General features: G+C 38.7%; 1 protein-coding gene and 1 pseudogene across 2 annotated transcripts in view; one reads left to right on the plus strand and one right to left on the minus strand.

The window, feature by feature from the left end:
* Nucleotides 1-17420, plus strand: part of LOC129779232 (zinc finger protein 704-like) — a 156802-nt gene that overhangs the window by 32318 nt on the left and 107064 nt on the right. The window lies entirely within an intron of this gene.
* On the minus strand, nucleotides 3696-3772 carry LOC129781024 (U4 spliceosomal RNA; annotated as a pseudogene).

Here is a 17420-nt window from a genome sequence, read left to right on the forward strand (position 1 = left end):
ATTCGAAATATTTCATTTTTTCCTACATGTTCAGTATTTAGATTTTCTTCTTATCCTCCATATATTCCTGTAGGACGCAGTCCTACGTCAATAAGAAAAACATGTCTCTCAGAAACTGTCCATTCACTCGCTCATGTGTTCAAAGTAATTCCAATTCACTTTTTTGTACCAAAAAAATATCACAATAAGAGCATTCAAGCTTTCACTGGTTATTGTGTAAACTTCTTTCACGATTCAATTAATGGAGCAGAATGTTTTTATTGCAGTGTATATACTCACTAGCGCTACGTGATCACCATCAACATAGCTAAATCCTTTTGCTATGAGCATACTCAATTTTGTATTCAGATATCAGATCATCGGAAACAAATACTAAATGAGAAGATTTTTTTAGACTAAAAATACAGATTTTATTATGGCAACTCTGGTCTCCACCCCAAAGAATTTAGATCTACTCGGAACAAACTGGCGGTAGTGGGTTGAAGGGTCAACGCATTGCCACTTATCTACTTCACTTTGAATTCAAACACAACAGCTAGTCCTTTATGAATTCGGTCGTTTGCTTTTACTTCGTTCGGACATCACTCTCACTCGATTCCAGATATAGGGGGCTACTTATCAAAAGATCGAGCTCGACTGTTTCTATATCGCTATTGCTAAATTTTTTGCGTGGAGGTTTTTTGATCATTATGTAGTGCTGGTTTTGAAATCGGAGACATTCAAAATAATCCATTTATATTTTACCTGATTTCCTGAGGCAAAAACATGCTGAAACGTTCAAATACTGATCCCACGTTCATCTAACGTATTAGTAGCGATGGGACAAGGATGTACGAGTATGACATGCAAACGAGTCAACAATCATCAATATGCACCGCAGCAAACGAGTCGAAACCGAATAAAACACGTCAAATTCGATCAAAAGTAAAGGTAATGCGGCTGTTTTCCGAAGAGTCAATAAAGAGTATTATCTTGCCGTTATGAGACGTTTGGAGAGAAAATTTGTCGCAAACAGCCTGATTTATGGAAGGATAACTCTTGGATTTTGCATGATTTATAACGAAAACTTGCATTTATTCCTTAACAGTTACACAATCAAGTAACATAGTTTTTTCATGTTTATAGCAATACACTTTAAAGCATCTAGGTAGAATGATTGGAATCCTTTAAATAAAAATAAAAGTCAGAAAACATTGTATATCTGGTCGAATGTCACTCCAATGTCAATGTTATGAATTATTAATTTTTGTTCAGTATAATTGTGAAGACACTTTTTCGTGTCATGTTAATATATTCTAAACAATTACCAAATATCCCTAGATGTGAAATTAGATGTTCACATTTGATTTTGTTGTTTGCCAGATTTTCATTCCATAAAATTTTTGAATTTCTGAATCAAATTTGACGGTTGCGGTTGATCAAAAATCAATTTCTGAAGATAAACGCGAAATAATGGGATACCTATGCTTGAAATCAACAAAGTGAATAAACACATCAAAACTACCGCGGTCGAATGGTCGAGTTAGACCGTCTACCGTCTGCCCGTCTGTTTTGCGTCGTGTTCGACTTCTGGAATAGCAAAACAAACGACACGAGCGTAGGAACGTTCGACTCGCCTTCTAAACTAGAGACCATAATCTGTAATACATACTAATTCCAGACCTTTTTTTCATACCATAACTAAAGTACAGCATGGTTACAATTGGCTTATGGATAGTTAATCAATATGCCTACGTAGTTGTTGCTTCTGTTTTTGAGAGTCGAGACATATAATTTTTCATATTCTTAAAGAGGTCTCTCTTAAGCTTTCTTCTTCAAACTAACTTGTAGTAATGGCAGTCATCAATTGGAAACCTGCGGGTTTTGACATCATTTCCTTGGCAAATGTATTCTTCCAAAAAACGAAATATTTCGAAGTTTTACACGACAATGAGAATATTCCCTTCCAGCAACGATAAACCTTCTAAACGAGGTTGATTCATTTTCGATTCTATGCTGCTAGAAAAAGTGCACGTGCTGCTTGTCGAAAAGTCGGTCACAGACGGCTCCAGCAATCCTGCTGGCATCATTCGACGGAGTAATTTCATTCAATATAAAATTTCCACATGCAGCAATACAAAGCGGGAAAGCGTAAAGTATTTTCCCCCTTCTTACACATATGGGTAGGCAAAAACAAAACGAAAAATGCACTACCCGAGAATCCATTGAAGAAAATGTGGTCAAACGGGTCCAACGGTGGCAGGCTAATAGAAGTCGCCGAGGAGGTAAAGAGAGAGACCAAAAAAAAACTTTCATTTCCATACGGTCAAACATGTAACACCGCCCGAGGCTATTTACACTTCACCACCTTCTGGGCCGAGTCGTGTGTCCCATGCCACGATGACATTTTCGCCCGAGGGGCCAACATGACAGCGGTCAGCGACGAACATGGCGCACGAACATAAAGTATGGATGAGCGTGGATGGCAGCCCCCTCCCTTTGGGCACTTTGATGAAAGCAAAATACGTGTGCTAATGCCGCCGGAGCCGGAAGTCTGCACCGTTTGGAATTGCTTTAAATAAATAATGGCTTTTCTTGGACTTGGACTTTAATGTGCGATTTTGTTGTGTGTAATCTGTAATCTTTTTTTTTGCTTTGAAAGTATCAAATTTGTGCAAAAAAACACTGTTGGGAATGTTGATTCCAGGCAAAAGGATCATTGCTGAACGAATACTCCCCTTAAACTCAATCACAATTAGCGGAAGGTTCAGTACTCGAAATGTTTATTCAGTAAATTGAAATTAGATAACGCTGACTGGAAGACAAACTGAGAAATGATAAGTCACCAGTGAATTCCGAATTAGAATAATTTCGTAAATGGTCGTTTTAAAGTCATGCTCAATATGTTTGTCATCTACGTTTGGTCGTATTGAGGCTGCGTAATTAATTATGAACACCTCAAACCGACCGAAATGCTGGCGACATCAATTGTTGTATTACAGAATTTTTGCTTTTTAGTTAAATCGAAAAAAATGTACGAGTACACTAAGAAAAAAGTAAAAGTTTTTTTTAATAACTTGAAGAATAAACTTGATTGTCTCCGCGAGACGCAGTGTAGGACTATTAAGCATATACAGTGCAATAAAAATAGTCTTTCTTAAGAATACTGCTTATCATTAGGTCAAAAATAATACTGGAAAGTGATTTTAGAAAAATCTGTATATTCTGTGTGAAATCCAAGAAATCTGCATTCTGTAACTACAGATTCTGGCTTCAAAATGTTTGAGACTGTAGAAAATAGAATAATCTGTAATGGCAACCCTGCTTCGTGCTCGGAAGCGCAGCGTTGTGTAACCCTTTAACGGGCCGTGAGAACTAGGCATGTAATCAACGCAAACTAGAATACAATGACATGTTTACATGCTAAAACACACAACACATTTTTTTCACTACACAAAACAATTCAAAACATTCAAAAAATTGGTGGCAATATAGTTGCCACTGCCCGGCTAGCTTAAAATGTTGGTGGCAATTTCAACAAAAACAACTAATAAAACTCATGATCAGACTCAGCAGGCCCTAAACAGCTCGCATGTATTGAAAACTTCTACAAATTGACTGTTTTTCAATGACTTCGTTCTCAAAAAAACTATGGATGGGTTCTACCTATGATATAACCGCAAGGTTGACGTAGGACTGTCGTTGGCTTAGTAATCATTTGTGTTTTTTCAATTAGCAATAATCGCACCTCGGATGTTCCTCATTGGGTATGATATCACTGCTGCACAGAGCTATCTTTTGTATGTATTGATGGTTTTGAAAGTCGTGTTGGAGATATATTCCGATTTGCAGAAACGCAAACGAGTAAAAAGTACTCACAACTTGCATCTATTTTCCATGCCAGTTTCCAGTTCTCCATGGTTTTGAAGTCTGTGTTAGGGAAACATTCCGATTTGCAAAAACGCAAACGAGTACAAAAGATCCCGCTGCTTGCATCTAATTTGCAATACCAGTTTCCCCTGGCTCCATGGTTTTGAAGTCTGTGTTAGGGAAACATCCATTCATTCCAGCGATGATACCTCAATCGTTGCGCAATCGTAACTGAGTGGATTTCCGAGCAACACTCGCTCTTATACCGATTGATGTGATTTCAATAGCCTGTTTTGAAAACAATTTTAAGGCTATTGAAACATGTTTTTGGATCAAAAAGTAACAAGCATAGAACGCGTAGACATTTTATCTTTGAATGAAGTGTGTATCATACCATTTCGTTCAGTTGTTTTGGAGCTATTAACGCTCAAAATCTCGTTCTCCGGCGTAACGCTTTAGTTTTCAAAACTTTGAACTTACACCCCAGTATAGAAATGAAAAGACGTAGTCCTACGTCATAAATCGGGCATGTTGCTAGATATCAAAACTAGTTACTGCATAAGGCTAGAAGTGATGATTTATTGTTATAGAAGAGAAAAAAGTAAAATCGTTGGTGGCAATTCAGTTGCCACTATCCGTAAAAGGGTTGAACTCAGAGAAAATTGCAACTTATCAATTGATGTATGCATAACATGGTAACATTTGAGTACTGGCTCCAGCGTTCTAAAAGATGCAATGTTAACAAGAGAGACCAATAAGGTACATATCAAGATGAATTAGTAGGATTGGGATTGTTAAGCAATATAATAATCCTGAATATATTCAAGATTTCTTAACATTTCGGGCCAAAATATTCATGAAATCATAAAACAACTTGATATCAATCAATGGATGGCAACTGGTGATTTTTTTTCCATTATTTAAGTGTTAAAATAGTCCAAGAACCATCGTATTCTTAGTCCTCGGGAGCAGTATCGTTATCGGTAAAATACTTCTTAATTGCAGACTATTTTCTTACAACACACCTCTCCTATACTGTGAGCCTTGAAAAAAAAAGACTTGGTATCGCTTGAATAATGAAAATTTGTAAAGATAAAATGACCCATCACTTTTATTAGTCTTTCCCGACGAAATTGCAAAAAAAAAATAACTGCAGACATCACGTTATGCTCATATGCTGCGGAGATTGATAAATTAATCACTAAAACTCCGTTCCAAAATTTCTATGCTATACATATTCCGTAGATATTCCGTTTTCAATTGATAAATTAATCACTGAAAATAGCATTTTCACACGGAAGTGCCAGCAAAGCCAGAAAAATGCCACAATGCAGAAAATAGCTAAGGGAACGGAAACCACGCTTGAATCGCCCTTATTTCCATCATACTGATCAGAGACAAAGAACGCAAAGGAAACACAGTAAAGTTAAAAACGTTGATTTGGGGGAATCAGTGGATCGATACCAAACTCAAAAAAAAAACTACGAAAAGACAGGAGTTGCTCAACTAGCGATTAGAAACCATCTCGGCGTTAAGTCAGACCGGACTATGTGACATTTTTAAAATTTCGAGAAAACCGAACATGAAGTTTAGTGCTTTAATGGGGTTTCGTTGATTGTTCAACACAATTTTGAAGATAGAAACTTATTATTTTTGTGATACATTCGAAAAACAGGTCTGCATTTTGGGGTCTGTTTCGAAAGATATCACACAAAGGAAAATTATAGCATATATTTTATAAACATAAATATAAACACATTTACTTATCTGAAATTTACAAGAAAATACATACATCTTGTTCATCTTTCATAATCTCACAAGTTGTACATATACATACCGCATATAATCTCAGAAAGCTGCTTTTTCAAGTGAAAATAATTCCAACCGCGAAGGGTTAAATTATTGTAACATGTTTTCATTTGTTTCTTTAAAGGTGTCGATCTTACCCGCATTCCCATTTATTTCACCTAAAACATCAATTTCTGAATTCTATCGAAGTTCGTGTTCTACTAAAACAAATGGTCAACGGATACTATAGAATGGTTCATGTAGAATTCGAGAGAGGTTCTGTAACGATTTGAAGTCGAAGAAACATGGGAGGCCTTGGAAATATGTAGAAATCCTTAGGGTGTCGGTTTTACCCTGATTTCCCCTACTACGAATCTGGCCTTCTTGAGTCTTTTAACCTTCTCTCGAAATGCCAAATGAACTGCTCTGTTCCATTCTCTTCTGCAGCTTCACTAATTCAAGTAGAGAAGATGGCTCATGGTTCATGGTACCAATTAGACAAAACAAATTATCTATGAATACTCATACAATGAGTGTGCCTGTGTTAACATACATCTCTGAGTGATTCTAACACTTCCGCAGACCGCTTAAAAAATTGTATTTAATTGACAGCGACATTGCAACGGCACCGACGATAAGGTGATGACATCTGTCACGTCAACCTAACCTAGCTGTGGGACTCATTCACAACATTACGTTAGAGCTCCGATCGTAGACATCCGTTAAGATAAGTACACGCTCTCTGTCGGCTCGTTTTTCCGTCGGTTCTCCTTCCGTCCATGATGGATTTGTTTTCGGCTCCATTTTCCGGTGCCCCTCTTCGCAACACCACCACCACCAACAATAACAACAAAACACACAAGACGCAACATTGTCTTCGTTTCCCAAAAGAAATTAGCAAAAAAGTAAAAGTTCCCTTCATGTCGATGGCTGCGCCATTGCTGCATACGTAACCTCCTGGCCTGCTTTGATCGTGAGAGAGCGACAAAAATACGAACATGGGGGGATTGCATTTGGCTGCTTCGAGCTGTCCTCGATACTCGGGCTCTACGGTGCTTGCCGTTGTGACACAATTTTTCGGCCGCCGTCGCCGCGCTAAATTCGCACAGCCGGTTCGACAAAATAGCGTCACGTATATATCACCTAGGCGTCGAAATCGAAAGTGTATTGGCGATAAACAATTTAACCATGTCAACTGAAAAGTTGCGCGCCACAAACAGCTGTTTCAAAAGGGACCGAGGCAAACCTTGTTTTTTCTTTCTTTCTCTACTCTACGAAGGCTCAGCCGCATTCGCAAACCGGTTCACGTTCGGAGCCCACGTAGCGCGAAACCAAGGCAACAGTAATTAAGCCGGTAATCAGGTGCCCCTTGGAGACAAACCGTTCGAGTGCATACCGTCACTGATAAAATTTCGGATGAGTTCAACAGGAACTGGCCGAAGAATAACGAATGAAGTCATCCGCAGATGACGTAAACCGGTACCTTGTTCCTGCTTGCGCATTGTGTACCGAAACGCAAAAGCAGTGGAACCCCCCTCGAGCCGCATGATGCGGAAAGTGGCCATTAACATACTTTCAATATCTTACAAAACCAGAAAATACTTCCATGCCTTGATTTCGTATGTTTGTGTTGGGCAAAAGCATGCAGAGGTGGAAGGGCAACTACTACAAACTACGTTCAAACATCTAATTATTACCGTGTTCAGAGAATTACGACGAATCACACAGCAACCATGGCCTCCTTAGGTTGGTGTCACTGCAAACGATTTGCCATTTACAGTCTGAGGAGCGTTCAAGAAAAATACATCGCGAAAGATAGGTTAGGTGCCTCTACCAGCTTTTTCAATGCGCCTACAGCCGACTACTCTCGTCTATGTGTGTATTTGCGAGGCGCATAAAGCATAAAGTCCTTGGCTTACTTTGAGTCGAATTAGAAAATGGCTCGTTGAGGCGGAACGGGGGTAGAGGTGGGAAGGTTTTTTAGCTGCACTTACGGTTTCGACTTCAGAAAAGTTGACTTGTTTTTGCTGCCACCATAGTGCAGTTAGCAAACAATTAGAGTTTTCTGATGTTTTCGAATATTTTCATCACTCCCAAACTTAACCAAACACAAACACATTCTAATAAAAAAATTCTTTTCTTTTCAGGTAAGAGAAAGCACGTTTTTCCACATTTACATCCGCAATCCGGACGCCGCTAATGAAGAAATTTTCTCCTGTCACTGACACGTCACAAAAACATCGCAATTGGAAGAGAAAAACAACGCCTCTGGAATGGTGGTATTAATCCTAAAAAAGTAACAACATTTATTTCGCTGTTCCCCGGCTTGCGCCGGCGTAATTAATCATCGCGAGAAATAAAAACGCAATATTTTATTAAGCCGTGACAAACATATACGACTCTTTGCTACTGCCAGCTCTTATTGATACGCATACCACAAGAACTTGTAGTCCAATTGCGTCCAAGGTGATGCTGCTAGCTGGTATGCGATAAGCCTTGACGTCAGTTCGCGTCATTGACGGCCCGCAACGGTCTTCTGAGACTACATCGCTGACACGGCCGAGGCATGTGACAACGCGATCGAAAAAATAAAAATGGTTCTCATTGACGCTTGCTAAAGTATTTGTTCGGTAAAGGCCCCGTTCGAGGCAACCGCTTGTGCGATAAGAGCGCCCGCCCGAGAAGTTCAAGGGCCTTTTGTTTTGTTGTTTTCGGCATTCTGTGGACATTTCGATGTCCACTGATAAGGATGAAAGTTTTGCAACGTGAAGGCGCGACTGGTTGCGACGCATGCGTGGTTTTAGTGGTTGATTGCGACTAAATTTCATACCTTCTTGTGGAATTAACCCGATGGTTACATTATGTTCTGAATTACAAAGGCTTATTTTCTGAAATGGTAACGACTAGAACATGCAACCAGAGTAACAACAGAATATAATTTTGATTCATGAGTACCACTGCGAAGACAATCGTTCATCTATTTCTTTCTATTATTATGCTCCTGATACATACGACGAATTCTCTCAACACAAGAGAAGTGAAACATTGCATCGCAAGCCCCACCCCTGTGTAATTCTTAAATCAGCAAACTTTGAATTCGCCACTACGCCGCGGAGCGATTAGTCGTTTCTAACCGGGAAGTAGTTATTACCAGGGTTGCCACATATACAGAATATTCTGTATTTTACAAATTTTTCGCCAAATTTCAGATACAGAATTACAGATTTTCAGCAAAAATACAGAATTTACAGATTTTTTTAAAAATTCAATCTTGAATATTAAGTTTATTACATTGAATACATAGATACCTAAGTTATGTAAGATAGAATTGTAAGTTATGTATGACCATAATCAATCCGCTAATCGTATATTGACTCATTTAAACGATCTTATGACTAAACCGATTATACTGTTCCTAAACTTTGTTCTACAACTCATCAATAACGTCATTCGCACTTTTCAATCAGAAAGTTCTCAATTTGGCGAACTTTGTAATGAGATAAAACTGTTATTGTTGATCATGTTTGGTAACTTATGTTTGGAGAGCTACGTGCAATGATTCGTTGATGCTGACCTTGATGTGAATGATTTTGAACACTTTCTGAAGAAGCCTGAGGATGTTTGCGTTGGTATCGATGCAGAAGAAGCTGAAAAAGGATTGGATACAGCTAGGAAGTTGAACTTCAAATCGATTTTTTCGTGACTTCTATATTGACCTGGTGAAACAGAGCTGCAGCCTTGATAAACCCTCAAAATTTCGTCAAGCTACTATACTTTAATGATTTGATGCGCCAATTTTCTCAATTCGTCTAAACAGGTTAAAAACAAGGCTTGGATAACGAATTCAGGCTACTCAATTCGAATCTCATGGGGTATAAATTGAGTGAGTTGAGTGGATATAACTTTGTCCTAGCTGTTGGATGTCAAAAGGCGTGATGGGAAATTTTTGTATCCATTGCTAAAGTCGTTTGTAAGACATTTTTTATGACATTCATCAACATGTATTGAGCTACATTGCCATTTGTACTACAGTGCCAACAAAACAAAGTCCGGAAATCGGTTGGCTCCCACAATTATGAACTCTATTTTAAAAGCGAAGAACTATGTATCGGAAATTATGAAGGAAAATTTGAAGACGCAGTTCAACAAAACCATGTAAAAACTTCATAAAATTCAGTAGCGAAAAACCTTTTTTATGATTTATTTTGTTTTATTGACACGACTTTAACAACCCATCAATAAAAAAATAAGTTTAAAGTGAAAATAAACCTTTATTTTCATTGTTTTCCCTCAAATTTTGGATACAGATTTTTTATGCAGATTTTTTTTGCTAAAAATACAGATGTACAGATTTTTTTAGAAAATTATACAGAATTAAATGTGGCAACCCTGGTTATTACCTGTGAGAGAGAAGCCAGCTGAATGACAGATAGTTTGTTTTCTTCTTATTCTACTCACGCTTTTTCATCATGAAAATTCAAATCGGACAATTTCAATCAACCAAGTTGGTGTCATTCATTTTCGGGAAAAGTGTTCAAACTTGACGTGAATCTTTGTGAGATCATTTGTGCGTTTTTATCCGCGATTTGATTTTTGACGTAGGACTGCGTCTAACAGGAATGAATGGGGGATAAAATGAAAATCTGAACACTGATCATGTATGAACTAATAAAATATGTACCAGGTCAGCCTACATTATGGCTTCTAGCAGCTTCGTCCCACTGCAAACTTTTTTTTACTTATGAAAATTTCAATTATAGTTGTCCTAAAGAATTATTTCGATGCATTCTGAAGCAATATTAAGCAAACTGAGTCTTATGGTTTGTTTGCTGATGGAGATCTTGCGTGAATTTATGGGTGTTTCGAGCTCATTTGTGACTTTTTCCCGATCGTTCATTCGAAAGGCCGTCTGTTGCCGTTCAACGAAAGGATGTGCATAGACAAATTTGCGGAATATTTATTTGGGAATGATGGTTTTCAATAGATGAAATTTTTTCAAAGATCTGAAAAATTAATTTGATATCCGATAAGTTCAGTGTTTCAGGATCGCTCTAGACACCAAACAATCAACATGCTAATGTTAAGGTTGAGAGTTAATTTAGAGATTTTATTGCTCCACAGCTTTGTTAATGGTTTGCGCACTTAGTTTGTCTACATTACATCTGCATTGTATAAAATAACTGGTTGACAAAAAAGGATGCAGTACTAGTGTGTCTGCATTTTTAGTAGCACTTGATCGAAGAAATTACAAAAATAATGTATTTGATCGCATTATTTCATAAACTCTTCCGCTTCAAAGCAATTTGGAGCTCTGAAAAGAACTTGATTTGATTTGTTGAAAAGACAACAAAATCTTTCGTGTTGTGGGTGATGTGTGGTTACGGTAGCTTTTTTCGAAGCTACTGCTGATTTCTATGGTTTCGGCGTTTTTGGTCTGTGCAGCGTTTTTCGAGGATTTATTTGATTTTTGCTTTCGGGCAGCCGAACCATCAGTAGCAGCAGCTTTCTTCTTGCTGGTCGCCTTCTTCACAACAACAAGATTGTTCTTGTTTTTGCAACGATTCCCTGCAGCGGTTACTGTTTCCTTCTCCCCGGTATCAGCGGCAGATTATTTGCCAGGAGCGATGACATTTTTCGGATTCTTCTCGGCGGATGTTTTCTAGCAGTATCACTCTTCCTTCTGGTGGACTCCTTTTTGATCTTAGGGGGAAGCTTGAACGAACACGACAAACCAGCGCCATTAGTTTGTACAAACAGCTCTTGGCTCATCAGCGTTTTCCTGGCTAACGAAGATAGCTTCGCCACATCAATCTTGAGCAGACATAATATGATCCAACCGCTGTACAATTATAACTGAGGGGCATTCCGAGCTGGCACCCTGCTTATATACAGATTTTTGTGATTTCAATAGCTTGCTCTCAAAGCTATTTTGAAACAAACTTTTGTTCAATAAGTAGCAGACATATAACACGTAGACCTTTTATCTTGCGAATGCAGCAGTTATCATACCATTTCTGCTCAAAATCTTGTTTCTCCAATGTAACGTCAAAATTATTTTTACATAAAAAGTCATGAAGAAAAATGTCATCTTAAAATTTTCTACATATTTCAATACTTCCCCTTGGTTCACCGTGACTGGTTCGCGCTGACATAAGGGTGATCACAACAAACGCAAGCTGGCTCCTCTTTCTCAGGTTATTACCATGAACGAAGCGACCGGTCGACAGCGGCAAAACAAACACCTTTTCAACAGAATGGCAAATTTCCTCTGAAGAATTGTTTCAAAAAGTTCAAAGTTAAAGTAATATCCGAAATAATAAACAGCAAATTGATTTTTATAATTGGTTTGCCGGGGAGAGATGGTGTGAATTGAGGAGTGTTTTGGGCTCATTGCTGTCTTTTTGCCATCGATCATCCAATTTTCGCCAATTCGTGCATTGTTTCCAGGTTGTAAGTAGCGCCAAAGAGCAGCCAATTTCACGCTGTACATGGAGAAAATATTTTCCAGCGGTGAGAGCTGTATTCTTCGATTGAAAACTGAAATTGAAAAATCGTTCCATTTCGTTCGATTTCGGATTCTCTGTTGCCGATTTTTGTATTATTTCCTTGCAAATGAGGGTTTTGTGAGCGTTGGAGATGTAATATTGCTAAGAGATACTGAAAACTACTTGGATATTTTATATGTTTAGTGTTTCAGTGTCACTCTAGACATGTTATGGATGAGGGTTAATTTGAAAATTTTATGGATTCGCTGATTCGATAATGGTGGCACCGCAAACACCGCAAGTTTACTTTCGTCAAATCTGTACTGTATATATGTACTGTAATATGAATAATAAGCAACAACTGCGACAGATCGCAGTTATGTTTGCATCAATTGATTGAAAATGTTGAAGATATTTTCGCATCTATTACAATAAAAAAATAAATACTTTTCGAAACGAAACGAAACGAAAAAAAAGGATTTCAGATTTCACACTTTTTCCGCGTCGTCTATTCATTTTGTTGAATCATCCTCATTTTAATGTACTGCAATGTGCTCGTTAATGGAATATGTGATAGAGAGTGAGCTTATGACCACGCCATGCATTTCGAATCACAGACAAAATTTTGGTAGCGCAATATTTGTATACGCCAAAACATCATCATATGCAAGCCACGGATATTCTTTCACTTGCATACCCTTGTGCAGACCTGAACTTGTTTCCCTAACACGGACTACAAAATCGAGAAATCTTTCGAAATCATCATTGACGATAAATCATCACAGTTTCGGCAGTTATCTAGCTGTTTTCTAAGTCAACTAAGTCAACATTTTCCGGGTGATATAAAATTAAAACAATATATCTAAATTAATATTGCCCTCGGTGGAGTTCTACGTCTCTATGTCCCCGAAATTACCCACATGCCTCTTAACCCCTCGAAGCATTGCAATTTTCCAAGAACATGTTCACTGTAAGCTTCCACAATTTTCTAGCAATTTTCTTTAATTGGTTGCAGAAAATCAATGCTGATCGCGAATCGTACTTTCCAGTCGTAAGTCGACATGTTCAAAGCTCTTCTAACCTATGCATCAGAAAATAAAACTTGTTTTGTTTTGAGTTGAAATTTTTTGCTAGATTTCAAAACAAGGCAGTGTTCCCAATAATGCATTAAGATGCAGATTACGTTCACAGTTAGAACTCGAATTTCATTCGTCAATATTCTTTGTAAAATCTTCATACAACATACTGTCAGAAACGAAGAAAACTCGAGCATTTCATCAAAGCTCAACATTCGTCATCCATGTTCCACTCGATTGAACCGCCGACATTCACTATATACCCACCATTCTCGATTCGACCTACTGATGATCCGTCATTTCAGGAATGTCTCAATAGTGGGTCATTAACGAACAAAATCAAAACTTTCGCTGATTCATCGGCTGACAATCGCCACTCGGTGTCTTCTTCACCCCCAGGTTATTCTTCATCTTGGACTGTCCTCGATCGCGTCGTCGTCGCGGTGGTCGGTGGCAGGAGACGCCGTGCATGCTTTCCTATCGCGATTGGCCCCAGCGTACAATTTAAAGGGCCTTCGCAGCAGGAGAGACGCAAAAACGGCCGAAAATATACCACTCGTTTGAACACCACCTGTTTCGGCCAATCTGGTCGAACTCAAATTAAAGAGAGGAGGGGAGAGTAGCCTAACGGGATTCCCTCACGTTTGGCAGTTTGGAACCAATGAATGAATGCAGTTGGCAATCAGCTCGGACCGGTGAGTTGAGCTCGGTGGCCTATTAAAGCAATATGTCCACAAAATGCAACGGGGGGGTCGCGTTCCGAAACCAATGTGGGAGAGAGAAAGAGGGGGGAAAGGAATTTAACACATTAAAAACAATTCGTGATGATTGCCAGCTCAACCTTGTGACACACTTTCGTCGATGTCGCCACTGCTGACGTCGCTTGTTGGTGGATTGTTTTACTTTCTACGTAAATTGACGAAAAAACAATAAACCGCTGCTCGACCATCGGCTCTTGCGCGGCACACACGTGTTACAACATGTCACCGCTGGAGTATATCAATCAAACCGTCAAAAAGTTGCTCAGTTGCGCTTGGAAACTCAACCGGCGGCGCAAATCATTGTTGCCAGTCAAGTTGGTGAAGAAACAAATAAAACAAGAAGGTTGTGACATTTGGTGGTAATACCGAGCGATAATTGTGTCACTTTCCATTCATACGAGGACAAAGAGGTTATCGAATTAAGTTTCGCTTTCCTCGACTGCGTGGTCACTTAGTTATGACTAAGTGCGCCGAAACAACTTTTCCGCTGTTGTAATTTTCGTGTAAATTACACCCTTCAGCATCGCTGTGGCTAATTGTCGTCGACCTTAAATCCGGAATCTGTCCGCCGCCGTGTCATTGTTCATCGCGACGGGGATGACCTTCCGCACGTCTGTTGGATACGATTTAAATTCAGCCAGTTCACGGGAAAATGCAGAAATGTTGTGCAGTCAAAAGCTCCGACTCGTGAATGCGAAAGCCAATTTCAGAGTGCGTTCCATTCGCTCTGTTTTGTGGACGGATAGATGAAGGTAAAAAGTCAAGGATATCGAATTGTGTCTGTCGGTTCCGGGCGACGGATTGCCGTCGCTGTAGACGAGGTGGGGCACGCTTAAGTTGACGTTTGAGGGGCGCTTTATTGGATTTGAAGTAAACAAAAGGCAGCAACGGTTGATGGTTTTTAGCCTTCTCGTAATGTCTTGGTGTGAAAATCCTCATGTGAAAGGAAATCGTTCTCAACCTATATTACAATTCACAAACAGCTCCATTCTCGTTTGACGGAACGATACGTAACATCCTCCTGTGAACATCTAAAGGCGTCGTCTCCTGACGTTTGGTCAACGTACTTTTCGATGACCATCTGTTATATATTAAAATATCTGACGACAAGTATACAATACCAAATTAAAATTTTTCATGTATTGGAATTTTGTATTTTCACGGATGCGACAGAGCTTTTCGACGCACCGGTCAGAGTGTTTCGACTCTGTTTTTGTAACAGACAAGGGCGAAAAAAATGCAATACACTTTATTAATATGATGTTTATATTTCTACCGGTAAAAAAGAATTCAAATCGTAGTCGTGTGATGTTATTGTGACATTGGTCAATTTTAGAGAACAAGTGAAATGACACTAAAAACTAAGTCAAAATAGTATATACAGATTATTTCAATTATTCACTTCACATTTTGTGTGACCATCATTGGCATGAATGACAGCTTGACACCGCCAAGGCATTAATTGAACAAGCTTAGCTGTGATTTCTGGTGCGATTTTGTTCCACTCTGCTGAATTTCCTCACCGTAGTTGTTGAAAACTTGTTGGATTATTTTCATGAATCTTAAGGGGGTATTCTAGTGTAGAGACCCAAACTTCGGACGTTTTTTCGAGCTCCGCAAAAATAAAACAAAGAATATTTAACTCTCCATTCATGATATAATCTGATCTGAAACAGAACACGTGAAAATTAAGAGAAAGAGTGAATAAATTTTTCTTATATACTGTATGTAACATAAAGTGCGCTCATCTATCATACAGTATCATTTTATACATCACAAACTGACCCGAAAAACGTTGTTTCGCCGTATACATTACTTCAAACGAATATTCTGGTTGTTAAATAAAAATTGACTATTATATTGCCAAATCTATAATTAAACGATTCGAACAAAAGTTATATGCTGCCGCAAACAACGGTATCATTCGATAAACAGACGTGAAACTTTCGTAATTGTTATGTTTTATTGAGAACAAAAATGTCGCAACGCTATTTCGATGCGGAGCAATTCAGAAATATCAGTGCAATCTAGTTTGGACACGTTTGGACACCCAGACGAAGGATATCCACTTACGCTTGTGGTCGTGTCGTTGGTGAAACGCTTTGAACATTTTCCTTCTGCCATGCAGGGCGATAAAAGCTGCAGATCACCGCATGGACTATGAACAATGTTTATGGTAGAAATATCAATCAGTCACCCATATTTCGGAATCTGATTGGTCTAATACTTGATCAGATCTCACGTTTCGATCGTAATCGACTTTTGCATTATGAAATTCGGTCGACTCGATTTCAATCGTTCTATAAAAAATCTGGCAACTTCCTCCCGAGGCAACGAATTACCGAGAAAACTACACCGATTACTCAGGGCGAATTTTGTGGACTAATGCAACTAAAAATGTGTGTATGAGACAATCCCCTCTCTTTCCGTTCAACTGAATACATCCAGCAACGCGTTGACTGAATACGTAGAATGTTGTAATGAATAATTAAAAACATTGTTTTCGGTTTGAACACACGTGCTGAATGTAATGACAATGCATTGCGTTTTGGCCTGGCAATCGCAAAGACTGCGTCGGTGTTGCTCATGACAGCATATCGTAAGTGAACGTTTTCAATCCTCAATGAAGTAGCTATAGCGAGATCTCGTTGTTTAAAGTTCATGCAATATTCGTGTTGTCTCTTCAGTGCAACCGTGGGATTCAACGTTGTTTTACAAACTTTAGGAACGTTATTACCATGAAGAAGAAGATGAAGAGCAGATTATTGTTTCTTCTTCGATCTTCGAATCACAATTTCTTGCGTCGCTGTGCAGTCGCCTATCATGATTCCAACAATGTTTTCAACAATATGCGCATAGGATCTACACACGTGCTCTTCAGCCGGTGTTTTATCAGGGTTCATGACAATAACGTAGGGGAACCGCGGGTAATACAGTGGGGGTAACATGGACAGGTGGTTGATTTGTATAGTTACATTTTGAATTTCAGAATTCTGTTAATGAGAGAACACCTACATGTCATTCTATAATATTTAAGCCACCCTATGGCATACTGATCAAAAGTGGAAAAGGGAAACAAAAACCGAAAATCATTCATGATTTTGTTTGTGGATGTAATTTTAGCTGCTTCGATATTAAGCTTTTTGAGTGGTTCAATATCAAAATTCAATTCGCCGAGGGTCTGTTCGTTTATACTGCTGTAAAGCACGATATCACTTCTAGGTGGATTAATTCGGGTTTTTCATCATTTAACGGACATTCGTGATGAGTTCAGACCTTGGTTGAATAAAATTATTCCTCTCGCGATCGATAAACCTCAACGCTTCATATATTTATTACAAACATGTCCATATTCCCCCACTATATGTCCTTATTAGCCGCATCGAAAAAAAAGTTGTACTTTTCGGTCTGTTTTAATTTCAGTAAAAAACATTGAAAAACACTTTTTTTGTACAATGTTT

Source organism: Toxorhynchites rutilus, chromosome 3 (genome assembly GCF_029784135.1).
Source record: "Toxorhynchites rutilus septentrionalis strain SRP chromosome 3, ASM2978413v1, whole genome shotgun sequence".
NCBI classification, from domain to species: Eukaryota; Metazoa; Arthropoda; class Insecta; order Diptera; family Culicidae; genus Toxorhynchites; species Toxorhynchites rutilus.